We start from the raw sequence: 17,903 nt of genomic DNA, 5'->3' as shown, positions 1-17,903 counted from the left end.
TAAAAAAATAAATATTCCCTTTCCTGAGACTACAAATGGGTATTGCCCTTTGGGAGGGTAACTTGCCAGCACTGTATGTATCAATTTTGACCCAGGAATCCCACTTCTAAAATGTATTCTTCAAAATCTCTCTATAGGCTGGGCTCAGTGGCCCACGCCTGCAATCCCAGCACTTTGGGAGGTGGAAGGATTGCTTGATCCTAGGAGTTCGAGACCTGCTTGGGCAACAAAATAAGACCCTGTCTTTAAAATTATAAAAAAATTAGCCAAGTGTGGTGGTGCATGCCTGTGGTCCCAGCAACACTGGAGGCTGAGGCAGGAGGACCACTTAAGCCCCGGAGGTAGAGGAGGCAGTGAGCTGTTTGTACCACTGCACTCTAGTCTGTGTGACAGAGTGAGACCCTGTTTATAAACAAACAAACAAAACTCTATACATAGAAACACATAAAGATGGCCAGGTACGGTGGCTCACGCCTGTAATCCTAGCACTTTAGGAGGCGGAGGTTTCAGACAGCAGATGGTGCCTGCTGTCTGATGGTGCACCCCAGCCTGGGCAACAGAGCAAGACTCTGTCTCAAAAAAAAAGTATAATCATAATCACGTTTTAATAATAAATGTTAATATATTAGTATGTGATATATTAGGATATTTCCTTTTATATACAGACAAGATTTTTTCTCCCCGATTGGGTTCATAACATATAATGTATGTGTTGAGCATCCGCACGTCACTGGACTCCTGATATCCATGAGGTGTTCCATTGTGTGTGTGTGCTATAGTTAGCCAGTTACCTATTGTTGAATATTACAGTTTCCAGTGTCTCCCAGTATCAATAAAGATTTAATAAACATCCTTGTATTTGTATTTATTTAATTTCCTACAGTGAAAAATATTTACTCAAAAAGGAGAAACATTTTTTAGTCTTTAGTGTCTTTTGTTATTTCCTTTCTAGAAATGTTATGTGGCATTGTTTTAAGTCCCATTTCCAACCCTGAATATTACCACTAAAGAGAAAAATTGACAGGTAAAAAGTGCAGTTCATTTTTTAAATTCATATTTATTTTATTACAACAAAGGCTGGATATATTGTTTATTGGCATATATATATGTGTGTGTTGTGTGTGTGTGTGTGTGTATATATATATATATATTCACTGCTGCCTCTACCTGCTGGGCTTAAGCAATCCTTCCACTTCAACCTCTCCAGTAGCTGGGATTACAGGTGCGTGCCACCACATATGGCTAACTTTTAAAGTTTTTTTTTGTAGAGACAAGATCTCATTATGTTGCCCAGGCTGGTCATGAATGCTCGAGCTCTAGTCATCCTCCTGCCTCAGCCTCCCAAAGTGCTAAGACTACAGGCATGAACCACAGTGCTCGGTTTTACTATTCATCTATGTAAGTGTATTTCTTTTCTTTTCTTTTTTTTTTTTTTTTTTTTTTCTTTTTTGAGACAGAGTCTTGCTCTGTTGCCCAGGCTGGAGTACAATGGCACGATCTCAGCTCACTGCAACCTCTGCTTCCCGTGTTCAAACAATTCTCCTGCCTCAGCCTCCTGAGTAGCTGGGATTACAGGTGCCCGCCATCACGCCCAGCTAATTTTTGTATTTCTAGTAGAGACTGGGTTTCACCATGTTGGTCAGACTGGTCTCAAACTCCTGACCTCAGGTGATCCACCCGCCTTGACCTCCCAAAGCGCTGGGATTACAGGCATGAACCACCGTGCCTGGCCCTATGTCAGTGCATTAATCCTTTTTTTCTGTCATATGTTGCAAACGGCATTTGTCTAACTTTTGTTACTTTTATAGTTTTTTTTTCTTTTTTGAGACAGGGTCTCACTCCATTGACCAGGCTGCAGGTCAGTGATATGATCATGGCTCACTGCATTCTTGACTTTCTGGGCTCAAGCGACACCCCCCCAAGAACACCCAAGATGGGGTCTCACCATGTTGGCCAGGCTGGTCTCGAACTCCCAACCTCAGGTGATCCACCTGCCTCAGCCTCCCAAAGTGCTGGGATTACAGGCATGAGTCACCACGCCCAGCTAGAAATCACTTTTTAGAAGCTACTTAAAGGAAGAAATACTTTATATCTGAGATTGCGATATTTTCTAAAGAGTGAAGGACAAATTGCAAAAATCTCATCAGAAATGGATTCATTTTCCCACTATTATATCCTGTTATAAATAAATCTCAGCTAAAACACACACTGCTTGATGAATCGATTACAATATCCTTAACTGAAAGACTTTATAACCATTAGATTTGCATAAAAAATATAGTAAATGCCCCACGCTTTAAGCTTAATATGCAGAATTACTACCACTACTTTCTACTTTCATCATGCCATATTTGCATAAAGGGTGATCAATTCATTCCTAAAAACAGCTATTTTAGGAAGTCTTTTACAGTCACTTAATTTAGTAAAGATCTGCTAAAATATAACAGTAAAGACCAAATAATATAGACAAATTTAACATAGCTGGTTATAACAACAGAAAAGTATTCATGATTTTGGCAAGTAGTCTTTTGACTTCGGTGGTAACTTTGTGACTGTGCCACTGAAGAACATCCTGGATCAGGGTTGATTAAACTGATGCCAGAGGTAAAGCATACGCAGAGGTAATCACAGCACTCAAAGAAAATCCCCCGTCTTTCCCTTCCCAAGCCACTCTTGCTTCCTCCAATACATACTACAGTCCGGGTTTTCAGGTTTAAAAAAATGGGTCTTCACTCATCATTTATACACACAAGGAAACGGACACCTGAGTGGTTAAGTGACTTGGCCTAAAGTCACAAGGCTGCTTGGAATTAGCATTTACAACCATCTTCCTGCTCACTCCCGATCATTCATATTCACTGAAGATTATACACTTGCTTCCAAGCTTTGTGTGTTGATCTCTACAACTCTTACAATCATTTCTGCTGATTCTGAAATGCACGTTAAGGGGATTAATGCCACACTCTGACCTCTCAGTTACTCAACTCCCTTAAATCCATTGATCACAGGCTCAACCCCCACCATCACCCATTCTCACGGTCATATGTTGGATCTTTGTGCTGGCAATTGATGTATCATGAGCAAAATCTTAATTCTAAGCATCTCTGACCAAAATTCTGACTTTCCATTTCACTTCCTCTAGTAAGTCCAGCAATTCTTCAATCCCATCAGTATGTAATATCTCTCATTCTTTCAGTCTCACTATCATGACCTCACTTCCTTCCTCATCCAAATTGGTACAAAGCACATATTTTCCTAGGACCTCTTTCCCTTCACTGTATCTGCCTAATAAAACCTCAGTTCCAGTTAAACCCAGCTCTCCATCTACTCCATACCTGTACCCACACAGCTCATTATAACTAGGGGGAAAACATACAATGGTATTTACTCTCATTCTAAATTTGACAGCAAACCTCACGTGTTATTTCAGAACTGTCCAATATTTCAATTAGATTTCTTTATTCCATTCACTCTTCCAGATCATTCTTTTTCATACCTTCTCCTCTTTCTTTGAAAGAGAGGAGACTGGAATACACCCAATTGCATGCTCCCTTTTGTCACTTAGATGCTTAATAGGCATCTCGAACTTAACCAAACTCAATTTCTCCACCAAAGCTCATTCTTGTAAAGTCTTTTCTAAACAAGTAAGATGCACCATCTTTCACTCAGTTGCACTAATCTTAGCATCATATTTAGCTAGCCCATACACAAACACTTCATCTCAAATACATCTACTGTTACCCATTCTTGCCAACTCCATTGCTACTACCTGAGTCCAAGTCACCATGGTCTTTTTCCTAGATTCATATGAAACCTCAAACAGCTTTTCCTCTTTCCATTTGTGTGGAGGATATGTTCTGTTCTCCACAAAGCAACCTGCAATCCTTTGTTGGTTTGGGGGTTTTTGGTGTTTTTTGTTTGTTTGTTTGTTTTGAGACAGGGTCTCGCTGTCGCCCAGGCTGGAGTCCAGTGGCACAATCATGGCCCACTGCAGTCTCAAACTCCTAGCCTTGGCAGGGCACGGTGGCTCATGTCTGTAATCCCAGCCCTTTGGGAGGCTGAGGCAGGTGGATCACCTGAGATCAGGAGTTCAAGACCAGCTGGCCAACATGGCAAAACCCAGTATTAAAAAAAAAAAAAAAAGATACAAAAATTAGCCGGGGTGGTGGTACGCACCTGTAATCCCAGCTACTCAGGAGGCTCAGGCAGGAGAATTGCTTGAACCCAGGAGGCGGAGGTTGCAGTGAACTGAGATTGCACCACTGCACTCCAGCCTGAAGGACAGAGTGAGTCTCCATCTCAAAAAAAAAAAAAAAGAAAAAAAGAAACCCTCCTGGCGTCAAGCGATCCTCCTGCCTTGGCCTCCCAAAGCACTGAAATTACAGGTGTGAGCCACTGTGCCTGGCCAATCCTTTCAAAATAAATCCTGTCATTTCACTCACTTGTTCATAACCCTCCAAAAACCTCGATCATATTTAGAATAAAATCCAAGGTGCTTCCCAATGGCTTATGAGCCCCTATAATTGGCCAGCAGATAACCATGGCCAATGTGCCAAATCTAGCTCACTCTCTACTTCTGTAAATATAAGTTTTACTGGAATGCAGCCATGTTCATTTTTCTATATAACTTTTATAGCTGCTTTTCCACTATGACAGAAATGAGTACTGGAGACAGACCCCTTTTACAATCTACCTGCCAGCCATACCCGGCCAAAAAAAAACACTTTTTTTTTTTTTTTTTTTGAGACGGAGTCTCACTCTGTCGCCCAGGCTGGAGTGCAGTGGCCGGATCTCAGCTCACTGCAAGCTCCACCTCCCGGGTTTACGCCATTCTCCTGCCTCAGCCTCCCGAGTAGCTGGGACTACAGGCGCCCGCCACCTCGCCCGGCTAGTTTTTTGTATTTTTAGTAGAGACGGGGTTTCACCATGTTAGCCAGGATGGTCTCGATCTCCTGACCTTGTGATCCGCCCGTCTCGGCCTCCCAAAGTGCTGGGATTACAGGCTTGAGCCACCGCGCCCGGCCTAAAACACATTTTTACAAAAAAAAGTTTGCAGAGAAGTTTCGCCAACCCCTGCCCTTTATGGTGTGCCCCTAGTCATGCCTCACTGGCTGTGTTCCAGCCACACCACCAGCCACCGCCCCTGCCCCCACCCCCACGCTTCGGGCCTTTGCACTCGCACCACCTGCCTGGAACTCACTCTGGCATGTAGCCCAGGCCTAGCTCCCTCTGCTCTTCAGGTCCCTGCTCCGACATTACCACCTGATTACCATCTAATTTAGATGAGATTTTGGATTTTAGACTTTAGAATTGATGCTGGAATGAGTTAAGACATTTGAGGTTGCTGGGTGGAATTCATGTATTTTGCACACAAGAACATGAATTGGGGGGGTGGGATATTATAGACTGTTTGTGTTCCCCAAAAGCCATGTTGAAATCCTAACCCACAATGTAACAGTAGTAAGATAGGCAGGTCCTCCTGGGGCCTTTGGGAGGCGTCATGAGGGTAAAGTCCTCGTGAATAGGATTAGCGACATGAAAGACACCCCAGAGAGGTCTCCTCCCATAAGCTTTCTAGAATGTGAGACTACAAGATAGCAGTCTGAAGACAGCCTGGAAGAGGACATTCTCTGGAACCCGGGCATACTGACACCCTGATCTCAGAGTTTCAATCTACAGAACTGAGAAATACATTTCTGTTGTTTATAAGCCACCCAGTCTATGCTACTTTGTTATGGCAGCTCAAACTACCTAAGATAATTTGACTTCTCCTTTTTCCTCATTTGATTCCTCCTTCTTCTTCGAGTTCCTGTATTTTAAACAGAGTGGAAAAGAAAACAATCACAAAAACCGAAATACTGTACTTTAATTTTGCCTGAGAATGCTTAATCTGATATAAATTGCATAACATACAGTCTGAAAATACATCCCTGATCCTTGTATCTGCTTAACTCTCATTCACACTAGTGAAGACACAGTAATGGATGTTAACAGACTACTGTTTCTTTCTAATAGTGTGAACTTCCAGCTCCCAGTCCAGCATGTAAGGAGCTTGGAAGTCATCAATCTATCCCGACAAGTAAAAAACTGAACCAAAAATCAACAACTCTTTTTGTGTTTTTTGAGACAAGGCCTGGCTCTATTGCCCAGGCTGGAGCACAGTGGCACAATCTTGGCTCACTGCAACTTCTACCTCCCAGGCTCAAGCCGTCCTCCCACCTCGGCCTCCTGAATAGCTGGGACTACAGGCGCATGACACCACACCTGGCTAATTCTTCTATTTTTTTGTAGACACAGGGTTTCACCATGTTGCCCAGGCTGCTCTGGAACTCGTGAACTCAAGCAACCCACCCACCTCTGCCTCCCAAAGTGCTGGGGATTACATGCATGAACCACCACGTCCAGCAACAACTCTTCTTAAATCTGTCAAATTGCTGGAGGCTCAATGTGGACAAGTCTAAAACATTTAAAAATCCAAAGGGCCCAGTCTTTAGTGCCTACCATCTCCCTCTGCCCACATACTTTAGTGAGTTCATCTCCAGAAGTTCTACCAGGTTCTCACAGTGAAGACAGGAAAAAAAAACCTCACACATTTTCAGCAGAGGGATGGGAAAACCAGCCATTTGGAATATACCCAGAGCATTCTGTTCTTAGTAAGGCCTGCCCTCAAAGAAAAAAAATTCTTTAATTTTAAGGGAAACTATTTAACCAGAGCCTAACTTACTAACGTTAGACCAACCAAATTGGGAAAAGTCCTGAAGATGGGAACACTGAAACTTGGCCATCTAAACCGCAGCCCCCTCGAGTCATCCTATCCCAATTAAAGAGGGGGAAAAACTGAAAAGCACTTGTAAAGGTCACAGCCCGGGGCACAAGTTCACTAAAAGACTGAGACATAATCATAGGACTATAGAATGCTTCCTCACCCCCAACACTTCCCCACCTTAAGGGCCTATTTATGACCACCTTTCAACAAATGTCCACCTTTCAACAAAAAAGTACAAGGCAAACCAAAAGGCAAAAACTACTTTTTTTTTTTTTTGGCAGAGTGCTGCTCTATTGCCCAGAATGGAGTGCAATGGCAGGATCTCGGCTCACTGCCACCTCTGCCTCCTGGGTTCAAACAATTCTCCCGCCTCAGTCTCCCAAGTAGGTGGGATTACAGGCACCCGCCATCATGCCTGTCTAATTTTTGTATTTTTGTAGAAATGGGGTTCACCATGGTGGTCAGGCTGGTCTTGAACTCCTGACCTCAGGTGATCCACCTGCCTCGATCTACCAAAGTGCTGGAATTACAGGTGTGAGCTACCACATCTAGCCAAAACCACAAATTTTTAAGAAACACAACAAGCACCAGAACCAGACTCAGATATAGCAGAGACGTTGGAATTATCAGATAAGAATTTAAAATAATTATAATTAATATGTTAAGGGTGCTAATGGAGAAAGTGAACAATGTGCAAGAAGAGATGGGTAATATAAGCAGAAAAATGGAAATTCTAAGAAAGAATAAAAAATGCTAGAAAGCAAGAACACTATAACAGAAATAAAGAATGCCTTTCATGGGCTCATTAGGAGACTGGACACAGGTGAGGAAAATCTCTCTGAACTGGAGGTTATGCCAAAAGAAACTTCCAAAACTGAAAAGAAAAAGAAAGCGGCGGGGCGGTGGGGAGGAATGGAAAGGGGAAAAGGAAAAGGAAACAGAATATCCAAGACGTGGGACAACTATTCAAATGGCAAAAACCGCAATTACTTTTGCACCAACCTTTTAAAAAGTGTAAAATACATGTAATGGGAATACAAGGAGGCAGAGGAACAGAGGAAATACATGAAGCAATAATAACTGATAATTTCCTAAAATTAATATCAGACAACAAACCACAAATCTAGGAAGCTCAGAGAACACCAAGCAGGATAAACGCCAAAAACTTGCAAGTAGGCATTTCATCTCCAAACTGCAGAAAATCAAAGATAAAGAAAAATCTCGGAAAAAGCTACAGGAAAAAATCCACCTTATCTATAGAGCACCAGGGATAAGAACATCATCATCCTTTTCAGAAAACATGTAAGCAAGGAGACTGAGATGCTTAACGTGTTGAGAGAGGGGGAAAAAAACCCCACCAATCTAGAATCCTGTATCTCAGGACATTATCCTTCAAAAATTATGGAGAAATAAAGACCTTCTCAAACAAAATTTGAGGGAATATGTTGCCGGTAGACATGCCATGCAATAAATATTAAAAGAAGTATCTCAGAGAGGAGGATCATGATACAGGTAAGAAACTCAGGTCTGTATAAAGGAAAAAAGAGCAGTAGAGAAGGAATCAGTGAAAGGGAAGTATTTTTAATGATTTTGCAATATATTTATCTTGTTGTCATCAACTAAACGTCATTTCAATCTCTAGGCAATCAGTTGCATAACAACTGGAAAATTTCAAACATACAGAGAGATGAACAAAGCTTGGTTAAAATGTACATGGCACTGATTAATATATTTTCTTTCAAAGTTGCTTATTCTTTTAACACAGCCTTGCAAAATACATTCAAATAATTAACTATTTATCAAAAAGGCACAATAGTAAGATTTCTGGATTTATAGTCAAGCAGAACTGGTTCAAACTCCGGGCTCAGTCACGTGCTGGCTGTATGTCTTGGACAAGTTACCCAAGTAACTCATTTGTAAAACCAAAAAAATAAAACCCACATTTTATACATTAACTGTAAAGACTAAATTCCCCAGCCCACCGTCCAGCTAATTCTAAATGCTTACTACAGTTATAAATACCATGAATCTTGCAACATCCTCTTGCACTCCTCCATAAATTAGCTTAAAGCTAACAAGTTTATGGCCAACCTCTGAGAAGCATATAAAATTTAAGAGCATGCATTTCATGGAGATCACTCCAGCTGTGCCTTAAATTTTTTCTTCTCTTATTTCATTTTTTAAATTGTTATCTTGCTGTATCATGAAACCTTTTTGAATTGGGGTGGGAGAAGATTAAAAGGTAAGATACCAAACTAATGTTTTAAATTTTCTCCAAGAGCTGGATGAAAGAATCCCAGAAAGAGGCTTCTAGAAGCAGCTCAACATCTAATCTTCATAATCAAGTATCCAATGCAGGCCTGCTAGTCCATATTCCCAGCCACAGGAAGTGCCTGGTACACACATATTTGTTGTATGATTCATTTCTGTACTTTCACTTTTTCCCTTTTCTGACAAAAAAAAAAAAAATCAATTATTTCCTATTTGTAAAATCTGCTTGGAATACATGTCTAATGTTCAAATTTCCTTATATCAACTAACTCACTATGCCAAAAGTCATTCTCTGTTTCAGGAAATATCTCCTATGTTGCTAAGTTCCTATGCAATATCTGCACAATGTCACAAAATAAACCATCCATCATGCTGGAGGAAAAAAAAATAATTGTTGGCTCAGTCCCATGTTAATGAGCCTGTTTTCCCCCAATTTGGAAATATGTGTAGGCTGGACTTCTCTACCAGTTTGAATATGACATACCACAATGTCATACCATAATTTTTGTATTTTTTAGTGTTTTAAGGATGTTTTTGGTGTTTTATTACTTCTCACAAAGATATAATGGGGAATTTATTCTAGTACTTTATTCTAGTACTTTTACATCCCACATAAAAAGAACACATGTATGGGTACTATAGGACCAATACATAGCTAGAAAGGCTACCACCTTCATGAGTAAGTTAAGGTACCCCCCACCATACCCAAGGAAGTCGGAATTGATTTCATAGGTAACATATTTTATTAAGCACTGTTAAAAAAAATGAATTCCTACAGTAATGAATTCTAATATTTTCAAATCTTGCTCTTCAGTAAGTCTTGAATGTTTTCGAAAAGTGATTTCTGTTTCTCCCTCACTGGGGAGCAGGGCAGAACAGCAGCCTTTGGGCTAGTTTCCCCATCGCCACTCACGTAGGTACATCAAAAGTTATCTTACCAGTAAATCTTTCACATAAAGCCCAAGCTCTAGCTTATGGAACACAAGGCCCTCACAACAACTGGTCCTCTCTACCTCTTCAGACCTAGCTCCCACCACTCCTGGCCGTTACCTAGACACAAAGCTGTTGTTCCACTCTACGGCACACAGAAACCCCCATCTTAAATGCCTCCATCTTCCCCTCCGTTCGCCATCACTGAGTCCCAGGTATTACTTCAAAGGTAACCTGAGGGGAGCCTGCCTGAATGCTCTAGAGCTGGGTCAAGTGCTCTCTGTGCTTCCACATTACTCCAGGCATACCTCCAACAGGGCACTTCACACTGTATAAAAATTAAGCTAATGTCACTATGCTCTTCCTATGCCCACATCTGCAAAGTGTGAACAAAACACCTTACTCATTTATATCCCAAGAACCAAGTATATGCTGAGTACTAAAATCTCATAAAATTGTAGTAAACGTTTTGTATTTTTTTACACTTGCTGTTTCCTCTTGCAAATTTCACTTTATTCTTCCTATATCTTTTATCACTTCCTGCTAGCCAGGCCGGTGGCTCACGCCTGTAATCCCAGCACTTTGGGAGTCCACGGCAGGCCAATAACCTGAGATTGGGAGTTCGAAACCAGCCTGACCAACATGGAGAAACCCTGTCTCTACTAAAAATACAAAATTAGCCGAGCATGGTGGCGCATGCCTGCAATCCCAGCTACTCGGGAGCCTGAAGCAGGACAATCACTTGAACCCGGGAAGCGGAGGTTGCAGTCAGCCAAGATTGTGCAACTGCACTCTAGCCTGGAAGACAGAGTGAGATTCTGTCTCAAAAAAATAAAACAAATAAAAATAGAAATACAAAAAATTAGCCAGGCATGGCGGCAGGCGCCTGTAAACCACCCAAAGTACGGATCCACCCGCCCCAGCCTCTCAAAGTGCTGGGATTACAGGCTTGAGCCACCGCGCCCAGTTTAATTTTTGTATTTTTTAGGAGAGACGGGGTTTCACCATGTTGGCCAGGCTGATCTCGAACTCCTGATCTCAAGTGATCCACCCATCTCAGCCTCCCAAAGTGTTGGGATTACAGGCATGAGCCACTGTGCCTGGCAGAATGGCTGATTTAAATTGGCATTCAGTACACAGGAAATAAAAGCTCAGCAGTTTTCTTTCCATTCCTAATTTTTTTTTTTTTTTAATCACCAGCAACTTGAACCATGGACCAATCATTCCTGACCACCACTTGGCAGTTGATAAGCTTATCAAAAGTGTATTTCTCCTAGGTCTTAGGTTAAACCCCTACTGCTTGCAACTCAAGTGTCCAGCGTCCTGCTCTTGCTCAAGCTGACTCCCAAGCACTTAAAACTGTTCACTGGAGCTGAAATGATAAACTTACCTTTATGCATGTGTAATGACTTACCACAGATTTCAAATATATATATAAATTACATCCTCAGCCTTCCTGACATCATTTCCATTATATATCTCTGACTCATGATACTCCCCACTTGGATGTCTAATAAGCACCCCAATCACAAAACATTCAAAGCTTAATTCCGAAACTCATCCCTCCCCAAACCTGCTCCACACTGTAGTCCTTCCCATCACTATCTCACAGCAGTTCCATCCTACCAGTTAGTTACAGCCAAAAACGCTGAAGTCCACCCTGACTCTCTCATACTATAACCACACTATCAACAAATCTACCTTCAAATGAAAATCCAAATCCCAACCGCTTTTTTTGTTCTTTACAGCAGTTTTACGTTCACAGCAAAACCAACCACTATTTACCACCATCCATTCTGGTTCAAGCCACTGATTTTTTTTTAAGAGCCTTTTTACTGCTCTTCCTGTTTCTGCCTTTGCTCCCATTATTAGTTAATTCTTCAGAGTAATCAGTGATCCTTTTAAGATATAATTCAGATCATAACCTTTCTCTCCTCAAAACTCTCCTAAGGCTTTCCATCTCCTCAAAGTCTCTTCACATCAACCTCAGCTTTACCAAACACATCAAGCATGATGAAATGTTAAGCTCCAAAAAGGTGGAATTATTTTTTAACGTTTTGTTCAGTGCAGCATCTCCAGTACCTGTAATCATGCTTGGGACAGTACAAGAGAACAGCAAGCATAAAGCATTTTAATAAATGTTCTTGCTTCAAGGGGCTTTATAGTTGCTGTTCTCTTAGCTGAGGGTTCTCTACTCAGATACCTGCATTTACTCTCACTAGGCTCCTTCAGTGCTTTGCTCAGTAAGGCCTTACCAAGTACCCTACTTAAAATTCTATCACAAATTCACTTCCCCTTTCACTGTCCCCGTTTTTTCTTCATAGCATTTACACCATGTATGTTTCACTCACTTGCATATTGTCTGCCATCTCCCATACACACAATTCTAAGGTTCATGAGATCAAGAATGTTTATTTCTTGATGCAACTGCTAAATCTGTAGCATCTAGAGCAGTGCCTTACAATTTGCAGATGCTTGATATTGAATGGGTACATTTTTCTATGTATATTTCAATTTATACCATTTGGGTAGTTTGAGGATTATCTTTCTGGAAAGTCTTCAAATGTATTTCTAAGTCCTGTAAGATTTTTCTTTCTATTAATACGATTTTTATTTTGTAGGCTAAAAGTTGACTTAATAACATTGCTGGTACAACAGTTAACAAATTATACTTGTTTTAACATCTCCAGCATATAAAGACCATCATAAGCCACACAAATACCTTAAAAACTGATAATAAATTGAAACTGATTAAACAGACAAAAATTCATTTTTTAAGCTGCCTTAATGTCTTTAATGCTACCCAGCCATACTCCAGAACAAGAAGTCTTTTTTATTTATTTAGTAAATCTTAAAGGGCAATCTGAAGTCAGAAGAGTTTAGATAATGTTTAGTGTCTCCAGTATCTACTTCAAGTATAAATAACTAAAAGCTACAGAAAAAATATGTTCAATGTCACTGGAGAAATAAAAAATGCAAATTTTTTTTACAGTATTATTGATGCATTTCAAAATCATTTATGCTGGAAAACATACACAAAGGAGTATACACTGTATTATTCCATTTATATAAAATTCTAGAAAATGCAACCAATCTATAGTGCCACAGAGTAGATCAATGGTTGCCTGGGGCTGAGGATGGAAGGAAGCATGGGGGAACCTATGCAAGGTGATGGAAATGTTCTATATATCTTGTTTGGTGATTACATATACATCTGTCAAAACTTATCTAACTGTACAACTTAAATGGACTGAAAGATACTGATGTCATCTGTCCACCTTAGACTGACTACAGTAATATTAACACAGCATGAGCAACAATATTTACTCACACTCAGTTGATGGAAGTTTATGCTGGTACCACCTTTTAAGGAAAACATTTAGCAATACCAAAATTATAATGCATCAACTCACAACTTATAATGAAAAAAACTCTTTAAGTCAGTTAACAGTGTCTCCCCTATAATCCCAGCACTTTGGGACGCCAAGGCGGTCACATCATCTGAGGTCAGGAGTTCAAGTCCAGCCTGGCCAACACAGTGAAACCTCATCTCTACCAGAAATACAAAAATTAGCTGGGCATGGTGACACATGCCTGTAATCCCAGCTGAGGCACAGGAGACTGAAGCACGAGAATCACTTAAATGAGGGAGGTGGGGGTTGCAATGAGTCATATTCACACCACTGCACTCCAGTCTGGGTGACAGTATCTTAAAAAAAAAAAAAAAAAGGAAAGGAAAGGATGGCAGGGGAGGGGAGTGGAGGGGAGGAAGAAAAGGAAAAGAAACAGAAAGCGAAAGGAAGAAAGACCTATGCCAATGCCCTGAGTAAGCCGTGCCTGTAGTCCCAGCTACTCGGGAGGCTGAGGTATGAGAATTTTGTGAACCCAGGAGGCGGAGGGTACAGTGAGCCGAGATCACGCCACACTCAAGTCAAACAGGGCAACAGAGCAAGACTGTCTCAAAAAAAAAAAAGAAAGAAAGAAAAAAAGAAAAAGACCAAAAAAAAAAAGGCCAAATTATAGAACTGAGTATGTAATGATTTTAAAAAGGACAAAAGAAAAATATTAATCAGGAGACCAGGAAGGTGTGGCTAATTGAAAGTAAAGACTTCCATTTTGTTCCTATTTTCTACATTTATAATTTCTTCAATTTGGTCATTATAAGTTAATATAAAAAGTTACTTTAAAAAATACTGTTGATCCTTAGGACAAATTCTGAAAAAACTGTGGACTTCTGAAATTACATTTAAAAGGAAATCAGATCTTTCAGATTTGGGGCGGCCACATAAGAAGATAGAAGTCTGAAATTTAAATAAGCTAACTTCTACAAAATTGGATTGACATTTACTATGCTGGCATTAAAAAAATAACTAGGCTCTCTTTTCATTTATGAAATTCAAGGGGACAGAAGCTGGGAACTTATGACCCACTCTCCTGCAATGCTCAATGATGTCTATACTAAATTATTTGCACTGAGCCCAGCTCTCAAGAATAAGCTATCACGGTTTTAAATCTATTACTATTACCTAGCTACACACCTTCCTCTAAAAACAGTTTTTCTAACAAAAAAGGCCCCAAAATATAATAATCTTATGTATACACAAGATGCATTAGGCATCCAAATATAAATTCCGTTTTCAACAGATATATGTAAGTCCATTGTAATTTCATAATAAACTTAAAAACTAGTTAAACATAGGTATTCTTCAGCAAAAGCATCTGAACACTGAAGAGGAAAAAAGGTCATCTGAAACCAGCAACACTCTGGGATCAAGACAAAACATTCAAATAAAGAAACCAGGCCAGGCACGGTGGCTCACACCTGTAATCCCAGCACTCTAGGAGGCAGAGGGGCGCAAACCACCTGAGGTAAGGAGTTCAAGACCATCCTGGCAAAACCCAGTCTCTACTAAAAATACAAAAATTAGCCTGGCATGGCAGCACGTGCCTGTACTCCAAGCTACTCGGAGGTGGAGGCAGAATTGCTTGAACCTGGGAAGCAGAGGTTGCAGTGAGCCAAGATTGTGCTACTGCACTCCAGCCTGGTCAAAAGAGTGAGATTCTGTCCAAAAAAAAAAAAACAGTGGGAGGAGAGAGAAAGAGAAAGAAAGAGAGAAAGAGAGAGAAAGAAAAAAGAGAAAAGAAAGGAAAGAAAGAAAAGAGGAAGGGAGGGAAGGAAGGAAAGAAAGAAAAAGAAGAGAAAGAAAGAAACTGGCCAGACCTGGCGGCTCATGCCTGTAATCCCAGCACTTTGGGAGGCCGAGATGGATGGATCACAAGGTCAGGAGTTCGAGACTAACCTGGTCAACATGGTGAAACCCTGTCTCTACTAAAAGACAAAAGTTAGCCGGGCAATCGCTTGAGACTGAGGCAAGAGAATCGCTTGTATCCGGGAGGCACCCCAGCCTGAGTAACAGAGACTCCATCTCAAAAAACAAGAAACCAAATACTGGGTAGCTCCTTCAAAATAGTGTTTAAAAAAAATGTTGGGCCAGGTGCAGTGGCTCACATCTGTAATACCAGGAGTTGAAGACCAGCCTGGGCAATACATTAAAAAAGCCAGTGTCGTGGCGCATGCCTGGAGGCCTAGCTGCTTGGGAGGCCAAGGCGACAGGGTCACTTGAGCCCAAGGTGTTTGAAGCTGCACTGAGCTACAATTCTGCCACTGCACTACAGCCTGGGCAACAGAGTAAGAATCTGTCTTAAAAAAAAAAAAAAAAGGCCGGGCGCGGTGGCTCACGCCTGTAATCCCAGCACTTTGGGAGGCCGAGGCGGGCGGATCACAAGGTCAGGAGATCGAGACCATCCTGGCTAACACGGTGAAACCCCGTCTCTACTAAAAATACAAAAAATTAGCCGGGCCTGGTGGCGGGCGCCTGTAGTCCCAGCTACTCAGGAGGCTGAGGCAGGAGAATGGCGTAAACCCAGGAGGCGGAGCTTGCAGTGAGCCGAGATCGCGCCACTGCACTCCAGCCTGGGCGACAGAGCGAGACTCCGTCTCAAAAAAAAAAAAAAACAACAAAAAAAAAAAACAAAAAAAAAAAAAAAAAAAAAGTTATTTATATCATAAAACATGACTCTGACAAAAAGAAACATTTTTAAATAAAATCAAATAAGCCAAAATATTACATCCAAGTATATAAAAACATAACATCAATAACCCTTTACACTAAGAATGTTTAAACAAACTGAAGCATAGTTCCTTTTATAAGGATTTTTGTTGTTGTTTAAAGAGGCAGGGGCCAAGCACAGTGGCTCATGCCTGTAATCCTAGCACTTTGGGAGGCAGAGGTGGGAGAGTCACCTGCAGTAAGGAGTTCAAGCCCAGCCTGGCCAACATGGCAAAACTCTGTCTCTACTAAAAAATACAAAAAGTATCCGGGCATGGTGGCACGCACGTGTAGTCCCAGCTACTTGGGAGGCTGAGCCACAAGAACCACTTGAACCCGGAAGCAGAGGTTGCAGTGAGCTGAGATCATACCACTGCACTCCAGTCTCAGCAACAGAGCAAGACTCCCTAGCGAAAAATAAAGAGGTGGGGTCTCGCTGTGTCACACAGACTGGAGTGCAGTGCTCTGATCATAGCTCACTGTAGCGTGGCACTCCTGGCCTCAAGCAATCCTCCCTTCTTACCCTCCCAAGTAGCTGGGATTACAGGCATGAGCCACTATATCCGGTATATAAGGTTCTTGTGAAAACATATCTGATATTATCACAGGATGTGGCTTAAGCCAGGTCACTTCAACTCTACTACTGTTTTATCACTATTAATTCTCCAAAGTATTCTACTATAAAAATTACTCACCTATAATACTCATTCAACAAATTTTACAGACTATTTTGTGCCACGAATGATCATGCTAGGGACTGGCTGTGGCAGAAACACCGGACACAACTTCACAGTGGTATCACAATGTACATTCACGTTCTCACACTGAGAGCAGCAGTGTGGTACAGTGAAAAGAATTCTGACCTAGAAAAAAAACACCTGGGTTGCAATTCCTGCTCTAACCTGCTTACAAATCCTTTTTAATTTTTAGATTAACAGAACCATGTGTGAGACCACGCAAACTTGATTCAATAAATAAATTATGCAATGTAAATATTTAGGTTTTTTAAGATAAAAAGAATACATTTTACTACTATAACACATTTTAAGGCTACAGAGCCTCATAACCATTAAATTTTAAACATATTCTAATCTTTAAAAAAAAAAAACAGCAAATATATTAAAACTGCAGTGTTAGAACTGCTAAATGTCCTACACCAGGTCCCAAGATTCTTAAAACAAACCATGTACACAGGAAATTTTCTAACAATTTCTTCCCTTTTATGAATACATATCCTATTATTTTTTAGAATAGAGAAATATGTTTTAACCAAAATTCCCAAAATGTCCACTTATCTCAAAAATAATTTTTCAAATGACACGATTTAACTCCTTTTTTAGAAATGAAGTATCTCCTTGTAGACCTGTACCCAACAGGCTTTGTTAAACAGACATACATATCAGTTTTCATATAAACTAAGAAGTTAAGTTCTTTCAGAGAACTTATGCAGAGGTATTAAAGTTTTCTTTTTTTTAAGTTGTGACTAAAGAGAAAACCCTCCATCAAGTATTCTCAATACATACTTTCCCATTTTTATATTTGAATAATCCAACATCTGTTCATCATGAATTAAGAATTCAAAGAAAAAATAAAAATGCTTTAAACAACTGGCAATTTCTACCTTTTTAAGAGTAATACCATATTTAAAACATTTTATTAATGTGTAAAAGGGGAGAAAAGCATTAAGGCCAAAGATTTACTGACATATTAATGTTTTCAATTAGTAAAACAAATCTTAAAATATTCATTGAGAGATAATTACTGTCCATCTTACGTGAAATTCACAAGTAACATGTGTCCACTTTAGGTAACATTTATATATAAAA

At 40.5% G+C, this 17,903-nt stretch overlaps 1 protein-coding gene across 5 annotated transcripts in view; it reads right to left on the bottom strand.

Moving 5' to 3' along the window:
* The window catches only part of AEBP2 (AE binding protein 2), a 257,005-nt gene that overhangs the window by 151,372 nt on the left and 87,730 nt on the right, over nt 1-17,903 (bottom strand). The gene's annotated exons all lie outside the window — the stretch shown is intronic.

Source organism: Macaca mulatta, chromosome 11, assembly GCF_049350105.2.
Source record: "Macaca mulatta isolate MMU2019108-1 chromosome 11, T2T-MMU8v2.0, whole genome shotgun sequence".
In the NCBI taxonomy this organism is placed as follows: Eukaryota; Metazoa; Chordata; class Mammalia; order Primates; family Cercopithecidae; genus Macaca; species Macaca mulatta.
This window is presented reverse-complemented; position numbering and strand designations above follow the sequence as displayed.